Source organism: Octodon degus, unplaced genomic scaffold (genome assembly GCF_000260255.1).
Source record: "Octodon degus isolate 3935 unplaced genomic scaffold, OctDeg1.0 scaffold00061, whole genome shotgun sequence".
Taxonomy (NCBI): Eukaryota; Metazoa; Chordata; class Mammalia; order Rodentia; family Octodontidae; genus Octodon; species Octodon degus.
In genome coordinates, this window is record NW_004524637.1 from 3,431,251 (window position 1) to 3,442,528 (window position 11,278).

General features: G+C 39.0%; 1 pseudogene; it reads left to right on the plus strand.

Annotated features, from left to right (window-relative positions):
- The first annotated feature begins 10,891 nt into the window (after positions 1-10,891).
- On the plus strand, positions 10,892-11,235 carry LOC101589161 (annotated as a pseudogene).
- Positions 11,236-11,278: the final 43 nt, after the last annotated feature.

Genomic DNA, 11,278 nt, shown 5'->3' on the forward strand with positions numbered 1-11,278 from the left:
TTAAACAGCACCCTACTCAGCAGTCAATAGGTCACAGATGAAATTAAACAAGAAATTGAAAAATATCTACAGTTCAAAGAAAATTCAACTACAACTTATCAGAATTTATGGAATACAATAAAAGCAGTTCTCAGAGGGAAATTCATAGCTGTGAACTCACACATTAGGAAAACAGAATAGGAACAAAAAAAACAAAAACAAAAATTAAAACCACCCTAATGCTGCACCTTCAACATCTAGAAAAGGAAGCTCAAACCATACCCGAAGCCCAAAAACGGAAGAAATCATAAAGTTTAGAGCACAAATTAATTCACTTGAGATGAAGAAAAAAGTTCAAAGAATTACTGATTCAAAAAACTGGTTCTTTGAAAGAGTAAATAAAATTGATAAGCCCCTAGCTAATCTCATAGAAAAGACGAAAGAAAAAATTCAAATACAAGCAATAAGGAGTGAACAGGGTGCAATTTCCACAGACCTAGTGGAAATTCAGAAGATTATCAATAGCTACTTTGAGAATTTTTACTCTCACGAGTAGAAAACACAAAAGAAATGGACACATTCCTAGAAAGGTACAAATTACCAAAACTGAATCAAGAAGATATAACAACTCTCAATAACCCAACAACAGCCAATGAAATACAAAGTGTAATAAAAAGCCTGCAGACAAAGAAAAGTCCAGATCCTGATGGATTCACAGCTGAATTCTACAAGAAATTTGCACAAGATATAATCCCTATACTCCTCAAACTCTTCAATGAAATTGAAAAGGAAGCAATCCCCCCAAAATCATTCCTGGAGGCAAGGATTTTACTGATACCAAAGCCAGACAAAGATGCAACTCAAAAAAAAAGAACTACAGGCCAATCTCCCTCATGAACATAGATGCAAAAATCCTCAATAAAATCCTAGCAAATAGAATACAGCAAATCATCAAGAAGATCGTACACCACAACTAGGTAGGATTCATCCCAGGGATGCAAGGATGGTTCAATATTTGAAAATCTATAAATGTAATACACTATATCAATAGAGTGAAAATTAAAAACCACATGATCATCTCAATTGATGCAGAAAAGGCTTTTGACAAAGTCCAAAACTCATTCAACCTCAAAGTTCCAGAGAAAATTGGAATACATGGCTTCTACTTCAATCTGATAAAAGCTATTTATGACAACCCAACAGCTAACACAATTCTAAATGGAGGAAAAACTGAAATCTTTTACTCTCAGATCTGGTACAAGACAAAGATATCCTCTATCATTCCTCCTATTCAATATAGTTTTGTTATCATTAGCTAGAACCATTAGACAAGAGAAAGAAATAAAAGGAATAAGAATAGGTAAAGAAGAACTTAAATTTTCATTGTTTGCAGATGATATGATACTTTATTTGGAAGACCCAAAAAACTCCACCAAGAAGATACTAGAATTGATACAGAAATTCAGTAGCATACCAGGATATGAAGTCAATACCCAAAAGTCAATAGCATTCCTCTACACAGATAACAAACGCACTGAGAGGGAAATTATAGAAACAATACCTTTTACAATAGCACCGAGAAAAATGAAATACCTTGGAATTCATCTAACTAAAGAAATCAAAGATCTTTTCAAGGAAAATTATAGTACTCTTAAAAAAGAGATCGTAGAGGATTTCAGAAAATGGAAAAATATTCCCTGCTCCTGGATAGGAAGAACCAACATTATGAAGATGGCCATACTCCCAAAATTGCTGTACAGATTTAATGCAATCCCTATCAAACTACCACCAACAAACCTCCCAGACCTATAGAAATCTTTCCTAAAATTTATTTGGAATCAGAAAAGACCTAGAATAGCAAAGGCTATCCTGGCCAACAAAGACAAGGCAGGAGGCATTACAATTCCTGACTTGAATAGACTAGAAGATGAAGAAGCCTCTATGAACACTTTACGCCATCTTATCTTTGACAAAGGGGCCAAACATGCTCACTGGAAGAGAGATAGCCTCTTTAACAAATGGTGCTAGAAAAACTGACTCTTTACATGCCGAAAAATAAAATTTGATCCAAGTCTATCACCATGCACTAAGCTAAAGTCAAAGTGGATTAAATATCTAAACATTAAAACAGAAACATTAAATCTCCTGGAAGAGAAAGTAGGAGAAACTCTTGAAGACATAGCGGTAGGCAAAGAGTTCATGAACAAAAATCAAATTGCACAGGAAACACTTGAGTGAATTAACAACTGGGACCTCCTCTTATTGAGAAGTTTTTGCACGTCAAAAGAAATTACCAACAAAGTGAAAAGACAACCCACAAATTTCGAAAAAATCTTGATAAATAAGCACTCAAACAGAGGTCTACTCTCTAGAATTTAAAAAACATTAGAGCACCAAATTTTAAAGATCCTATCCAGAAATGGGCATCCAAGATGAACACACACTTCTCAGAGGACGATATTAAAGAAGCGAATAAAATATGAAAAAATGCTCCATATCACTAGCTATCTGTAAAACGGAAATTAAAACAACACTGTGATATCATCTCACCCCAGAAAGAATGGCTATCATAAAGAAATCAACCAACAACAAATGTTGGAGAGGTTGTGGGGGAAAAGAAACCCTTCTCCACTGCTGGTGGGAATGTAGACTGGTACAACCATTATGGAAATCAGTGTGGAGACTCCTTAAAAAACTAGGACTTGAAATCCTATTCTAACCAGCTATTCCACTCCTGGGAATTTTGCTGGAGTATCTGAAAACATCATATCATAGTGATATATATGTGCCTATGTTTGTAGCAGCACAATTTGTGATAGCCAATTCCTGGAAACAACCAAGATGCCCATCACATTCAGAATGGATGAAAAAGTTGTGATATTTTTATACAATGGAGTATTACTCAGCTATGAGGAATGATAAAGTCAAAGCCTTCATATTGAAGTGGATGCCACTTGAAGATATACTCATAAGTGAAATAAACCAGAACTACATGTATAAAAATCATAGTGTCCCTAGTATAAGAATACAAAAGAAGAAGTACAAATAGCAAAGTATAACACAATTAAAAGGAAAGCAAGAACTTGAAGATTAGACAATGGAGAGCAAGGAAAAAAGCTAGGAATCATGACAGGAGCAAAAAAAAAAACCCATGACATTTACATGCACAAGTTGGGTAAGGCAATGATCCTGAGAATCTTCAGAAGCTTTTTGAAGCTAGCAGTTACTTGGTAGTATTTTCATTCTGACTAATTATATATGTTGATACCTGTGAACTAAGCAACTGCACTGAAGATGACAATGTGTAATAATATGGTCATGGTTGTAATGCTTGTCATTCTGGTCTTCTGAATACGTGCTGCTTGTCATGACACATTGGTTCCTGCTGTGCTGTATCTCTGGTAGATGTTTGTTTAAAAAGGAAGGGGGTAGTGAATGAAGGCAGGAGACAGGAAAAGGGGTGTTGTGGGACTGTCCTGCTACAATGCTGTATATGGTTATATTTCTAAACTTCTGTGTAAAGATATGCAATTATTTATTCCTATTTTTTAAACATATTTTAACTTTTAAAATTTTTTTCTTCATATTCTGTAGGGACTTAAATTTTAACATATCAATACTTGATGAAAAATACTTGTTCCATGATATGCCTAAGATGTTTGATATTCAGATGGACACTGAGGTTAAGTTCAACAGTCTAGGTTGTAGGGTAATAACAATAAGCTTGTCTTCTGGAGGGCCAACAACCTAAGTTTGCAGACCAAAATTAGAGAAATACGGCTGCAAGGACAGCAAACATTTTGGCCCTAGCCTTTCAAGGTCAGTGAAGACTGATGACATAGGAGAACCTGTACTATAACATCATGTAACTCAGCTATGTCCCAAATGTTCTCATCAAGGAGATTATGGGGACAAAGAGGAAAGTGATCAGTGATATAGATTGTGCCTAAGGAGAGTCACATGGACAGAAAACATTCTCTCAGGCTTTCACAGAGAGCAAATTGATCAAGCAATGGCTGTCACTCATCCACATGGCTGACACTGCCAAAGGATCTACAAACTGTGGTACAGGGTTTCGGGATAAGTCCTGAGGGCACCTGACTGACCTTGTCAGATACAAAAGCTACATTTCTTGTTATACAGGTGTTGCATTATCTTGATGTTAACCATCTAGCAGAAAAGTATAAAAATGAAGTATAAAAAATAAATCCAAATTAATATGCTGAGCTATAAAAGGCTCAAGTCAACAAATTCTGACATTGCCAGTCTTACGGATAACCAACTACTATTATGGACTACTGGACTTCTTGGAATATTTTGCTGAATTCACACATCTATAGTATTTAAATGATGAAACTAAACAGAAAAAGGAGATACAAATGAATGATCATTTTGTATCTGTATATTCAAAATAGGCTAGATATACAGCTATATTCTCTTAATTCAATGAATAGAAAGATTTCTTCTAATAGTGTTTGTAAGCAGGATAACATGTTTGCATTTTGTACAATGAATAACCACTAAGGGGGGGGGGGCTGCCCCTTAGCTCAATTCTTTAAGTGGCTGCTTCAACAAAGCTGTCAGGCTCAGGTTGCTGTGGTTCGATCCCCACAAAGCCAGCCAAACCTGCCCTGAAGGCATTTGGAGCCAAAAAAATCCTTCTGCCATTTTGCCAGGAAGATAGCTTCTGCCATTTTGCCAGGAAGATAAGTGCTTGCCTGGCAAGTATAAGGGCTTGAGTTCAATTCCTGGTTCCGCCAAAAACAAAAACAAAAGATCTGAATAACCACTAAGACAGCAATATGCAATGAATTAATTAATGAAACTGTCCTATTAGTCGGATTTGAAACTGTCTCATTGCTATTTGTTTCTCAATTGTTATGGAGATAAACAAACAAATAAATAAATGAAATTAGGTGGATGGGAAGATGGAACCCATACAGAACTCATTCTAAAAACCAGTTGGAGTCACAGTGGAAGTCTGGAGATAACCTGGGCTCCAGCAGTAACTGTGTGCATGTATTTGCGTGCATTAGGTTGGGGTCAGGCAGGCTAACTGGCAAGGTGCTCCACCCATCTATCAACATAAAATGATCTTTAATGTTGGAGTTTTGATTAAACATTTTAGCAAAATCAGATTAAGAATGCTACATAAGATACTATAGCATGATGTCACATGCATGTAATCCCAGGACATGGGAGGTAGAGGCAGGCAGGATGATCACTGTGTGTTCAAAACCATCCTGCAGTTCATACTGAGTTTTAGGCCAGCCTGAACTACATAGTGAGACTCTGTCTCATAAAAAAAAAAAAAAAAAAGACACCAAGGCAATGAAGAGGAGTTCCTTGAAAAGGGCTCATTAGCTCTGCAGACAGGAAGCACCCCCTCATGTACTGAGCTGCTGTGATTTCAGAGGCAGTGGAGTTTATGCAGCCCTGAGCCTTGGGGGTGAGGGCGGCAGCAGATTCCAGGAAGGGTGGGGCAGCAGGTATCTAGGTAAGCTTTTGGTGACAGGCCTGTGCTGATGTTCCTCCTTGGAATCTCCTTCCTCCTGCTCCCTCTTCTGCCACCCAGGCCTCCTATTGTCCCTGGTACACTCAGTTCACTTGAGCCCACTGTCCTCAGTGTTGTTTCCTGCTTCCCTTGGCACCTCTATGTGAAGTTTGTGTACCCCATGCTTTAGTGTTTCTGACTTTGGGAGTGTATATTGCCATGCAGGGTACCTGGAACCCTCTTTACCTTACAGACTTAGGAAATGCTTTTCTATCTAGCTTGATCTCTCTCTTTCTGGTTCTTTCTTTTTTTATTTGTTTAGTTCACTGTCTCACTACACGGATTGGGCTCATAGTGATCCTCCTGTTTTCAGCTTCCCAAGTACTGAGATTACAGGTCCAAGCCACCACGCCCAGTATCACTTGCCATCTCAGCATGCCCCAGGGGTGGGGCTGGCATGGCATGCTGGGGATGAAACCCATGTCCCTATGCTCTGCCTAAGCAGACGCTTTAGTCTGTTAAGCTGGCTGACTGGCCCTTTACTCTGGATCTTTCTTATTCTGTAGAGTTCTATTAAATGTTATCTCAGAAAAGTGTGATAGCACTCAATAAAAACTTCCCTGTCCATTCCTACCTCCACCTCTTATATTCTGCTGCTGTTTCATCTGTAACACTGAACATAGTATTATATTTTAGGGATAGTTACATGAGGATGTAGGCAGGGACATAGGTTCTGACATGCATGGGTGATGGTTATAGAAATGGCTACATGCTTCCTTCACACTGTGTACCTCAGCAAGTCACCTTCTGTGGAATTTTGCTTGTATATATATAGTGTGCCTGTAGACATGCAAACCTTTTCTCACCCCAGAGACAAAGTTTAAGACCCTGGTTGGTCCATATTAGACCAATTAGTGAAAGTTAGTTTTGGGAACCAGCTTACCTCTGTCAGTGTGAGTACAGCACTTGCCTGAGCTGCCCAGGCTCCCCACCACACATGTCTTTGCTGTATGATAGCATCTCCTCTGCATTTGCCAAATCATAAGCTTCTGCTACCAATAGAGGGTTATGGTTCCTTGCCAGCAACAAGGGTTGAGAAAGCACAAGCAGCAAGGATGTCCAAAGACAAGGCTTCGGAAAGTCCAGGAGTGGTGGTTGCTATCAGTAGCAGGTTTGAAAATGAGTCACCAGTCCAGTTGTGCTGGGTGGGAGCAATTGGGTGGTCTCTAGTTGCCCTAGGATTGTGGTTGTCAGATTCCTTCAGAGGTGACCACAAGAAGTGACACCTGTGAGGCAAATGTCCACACATGTCCATATGAATCTCCTCGGCCTCACACCCACTTCTACCTCCATGATTTTCCCTAAAACTTTCATTTTGGATTTCTATACCTAAGTACATTATTGCATTATTCTTCCTAAGAGTATTTCTACCCATCCTAACCAACATGTTCTGTGTTCATGAACTGTTACTTAATTATCAATTAAAAGTCCATCAGATCTTCTACTGAGGTAAGAAGCAATAGAATTACACTAAAAGCATCACCTTTACCTGAGATGGAGTGAAGAGGGTAACTGTATCTAGGTCTCAGGCTTGGGGAAATCGTGTTCACTGACAGGCAGCATGACTCCATTCAAAGGGAAGGAAGTGTGTGTACTGACAAGTGTTCCTTCTGCTGCTCTGGTGGAGGGACGTGGGAGCCCCCTCGCTGTGCTCATCATGCTGTCTTCTCGGACCTCCTTCTCACAGCCACATTGGTGCATGCTGTGCTCTCTATCAGGGTGTCATGTCAGTGGATCATGGTTTGTAATAATCATAAAGGATTTGTTTGAGAGCTTGCTCTAGTCTGCAATGGAAATTATTATTGTTTTGCTCATTTGTTTGTCTTGAAACAGGATCTCACCATGTAGTGCAGGCTGACAGTGAACTTGCTTATGTAGCCCAGGCTGGCCTTGAACTCATGGTGATCCTCCTGTCTCAGCCTACTGAATGCTGGGATTACAGATGTGCTCCACATGCTCAGCTTGGAAGTTAAAACTGGAAAGCTTTAATTAAGAAGGAAGAAAAAGGGGATAGGAAACCTCAGCCTCACAGGAAGAGCTGAAGGGGTATAACAGAGAAAATCAGACTGGCTGCTTAACAAAGGAATAAGACTAGCTTTTAGAGATGTCAGTGGGAAATGGTAGAGTCTATTAGTTTTCCATGGGGTCATCAATATGATGTTTTATATGATCTCATTCCAACACATTGTAAGAGAGGATAGGCAAAGAAACATGTCTTCCCTTATAGTGAGGAAGAGGTAAAGAGTTAAAGCCCAAGAAGTCCTCATCTCTTTTTTATGAAGGTTCTATGTTATTTCAGTATTTCCTCTGAATCTACACCACAAAGTAAAACCCCATTCCAGACTAGGAATAGCAACATCCTTGACTGGTGGCTTAATTCACAATGCCCTTTTCAAACTGTGTAAAAGAAGATTCTCAGAGATTCTCATTTTAGTTTACTTCTTTTTATGGTGAACAAAATACCTAAAACTTTATACTGATTTCTACTTTGCAGTACTCACAGTGGCCTACTTTTATTATACGCAAGAAATGATCAACAAAACACTTGAATAACAGGTAATGATTCTGACAGGTATGAGTACAATGAAGCAATCCAAAGTTCAGAGCACATAATGTAAGAAAACAAGATGTGAACCATGACAGAGCAAAAGTCAAGAAGCTCAGGGAATGGAAAAACAAAGAGCAAATCATCAGAGAAAGAAAGGCAGTTAGATGGACAGACAAGAAGAATGATATGAACACTACATAGTGAAAAATGCAAAGGAGAAAAACGAGCAAATTGAACAGAAAAAGTAGTTTAAAGGAAAAGCTATGAAAGTAAGCTTATAAAATTGGAATAATCAGGGAGAAAGTAAAATATTTGAATAGAACTAATATCTATGTGCATATGTATATCTATGTCATATCATTTATATTGTCTATACCTATATCATCTAGGTCTATATCTATCTTTAAAAAGAATCTGTTAAAAAAAAAAGCCATTATGGCCCTAGCATAAAAATCTATATATAGGACAGTGGAATTAAAAAATGCTCAGAAATTATACCTTAATTTTATGGAAATTGATTTTGATAAGCATGCCAATACCATTTAATGGGGAAACAAAAAAATGTGATTTCAACAAATGGCTCTGGGGAAAATTGTATAGGCACATGAAAAAGATTGTAGATGAATTCTTTCCTTGTACCTTACACCAAGATTAACCCAAAATTGATGAAAACTCTAAACATTATAACTAGTTCATCAAAATATGCTTACCTCTCTGTGTGGTTGTTCTCTTTACTTTTTTCAGAACTCAGTTGAAGGACAGGGTGCTGGCTATTCTAGCAATTGAGGACAAGTTCTGTGGGCTTAACTCCTTGCTAGCAGCCCTGTCATCCCACAGCCACAGCAGCACGCGGGCACCATCGCAAGCACTTTTTGCTTTGTTTCCACATCTTTCACTTCTCCATAATTGTGTAGGTCGTGTACATTGTGTGCTGGGTAGAAGGGAGCAGACTTTCTGGCCTTCGTCCTTGGGCTAGGGGTTTCTTTACCACCAGTTTCTGGTGAATGGCAAGTCTTGTATGCAAATAAAGTAGAGCCTCCCAGGACTCCTCTCAGAGGTGGTGCCTAACACTTTCAGAGATATTGTTCAGGGAGGTTGTACTGTCTGGGCCTCTCCACATTACATGCGCAGAGGTGAGCTGCTACTCCAGGTCCTGTTCAGTCTGTTGCAGTTGCCCTGATAAGGGCAGACAAAGGCGTCTGTTTTTTGCTCCATGTGGCAGAAAACAGTGAAGAAAGTCCAAGACACCCACACAGCTAATTTATGGTAGGAGGGAGAGATTGCATGTGTAGCACTTACACAGCTCTCAAAATATTTCCAGCCTCTGCACAGACCACGTCTGTCTTTCAGAGGCTTCCAGACCACCAAAAAGTGGCTATAATCAAAGCAAGGCTGAGAGATGTGCACACTGAAACTCTTTTGGGGATTTTTCTCTCTGGCTGGTGCTCATTCCACAGCCTCTGCAGGGTGGATGCTCACCTCACCATCCTACTGACCTTGCCTATTGTCATGGCTAGGTTCTGAATGTGAGAACCTTTGGCAGGTGAGATCCCCAAGGAAAAGAACAGACATGAGACAGCCGTCAGTTAAAAAAGCAGGCAACAGCGAGGCAACCATTGTTCTTTATAGTTCAACACTTGACGTGCTGGTTATTTCTCACTTGCCTTCTGCCATGATGAGTGACTAGTGCATGGATAGATGTCTACTACTAAATCATCTTTACATAAATATTCCCTATTAGGTCTTAGGATGCAGGCATATGTATATTTCTGTACAAATAGTACCACAAAAGATTATTACCTTACCCACAGAACCATGAGTTGCAAGTGAATTTATTCCACCCTAGGCTTATGTTCTTAATTTTATCCTTTTTTTTTTTTTTTTTTTTTTAGAACTGGGGATTGAACTCAGGCCCTTGCACTTGCCAGGCAAGTGCTTATTCTACTGAGCCATCTCCCCTGCCTTAAGATTAAAATACAGATATTAAGAGAACTATCTCAGACTGCTAAAGAATCTACTCAAGTTGTCCTCCAATCCCAACATGAAAGGTATGGTTCTTTAGATTCTTCTGATCCTGGGACCATCACATTTGGTTTAGATCTTTACATATTAAATGAAAAGAGCACATTAACATGTAGTGGTTTATATGAAAATAATTTTGATGCTGGAATATAAACCTGGAAGTCCCAAGTCACTGAGCTACATCGCAGAGCTTCAACTTCTATTTTGAGGCAGGATTTCAGTAAGTTGAGTAGGCTAGCTTCAATTTTGTTTTCTCTTCACATTTGCCTTGTGATTTGCCAGGATTACTAACTTACAACAGACCCATCAAGCTTTTTTTCAGGGTAAAGTAATGGGAAAGTAAATGTGCTTGGAATGAAATACCTTGCAGTGTCCTATTTCATCACAATCTGGAATGGCATACACACTACATATCTCCTTGGTGATGGTTAAGAAACAGAGACTTGCAAAAGAGAATTTGTACACAAGCTATAACTTGCAAAAATGACTCTGTGCTCTTCAATAAAGTACATTCTAGTATTTATGTCACATATTACAAATATAGTATTACACACTCTTGAGTAATTTGAGTTCAATCATAATTAAGCTTAAGGGAAAGCTTAATCTTCACTGCATTATATGTATTTAAAAATGAATTGCTAATTATGTTTGCATGATACCGTTTGTAACAATGTAAGTACACCAAAAATTTAGCTCTTTTTGTATACAACACTTTAGAAAACATTTTACAAAATATTTCAATATTAAAGCTCTTTCTCTCGGAGCAGGCGGCGGCTTCCTTTGCAACTATGGCCAAGATTAAGTCTCAGGATCTTCGCAGGAAGAAGTTATTGAAAGAGCTGGACGACCTGAAGGTGGAGCTGTCACAGTTGCACATAGCCAAAGTGATGGGCCGCGCGGCGTCCAAGCTCTCCAAGATCCGAGTTGCCCACAAATCCATCACCCATGTTCTCACTGTCATCAACCAGATGCAGAAAGAAAACCTCAAGAAATATTACAAGGGCAAGAAGTACAAGGCCTTGGACCTGCAGCCAAGAAGACGTGAGCCACGTGCCACCAGCTCAACAAGCATGAGAAGCTGAAGACCAAGAAATGGCTTACCCTCTGCGCCAAGTTCACTGTCAAGGCTTGAGGACAGTGATGATAAAACTCAAGCTCTGAAATAAATATCTATA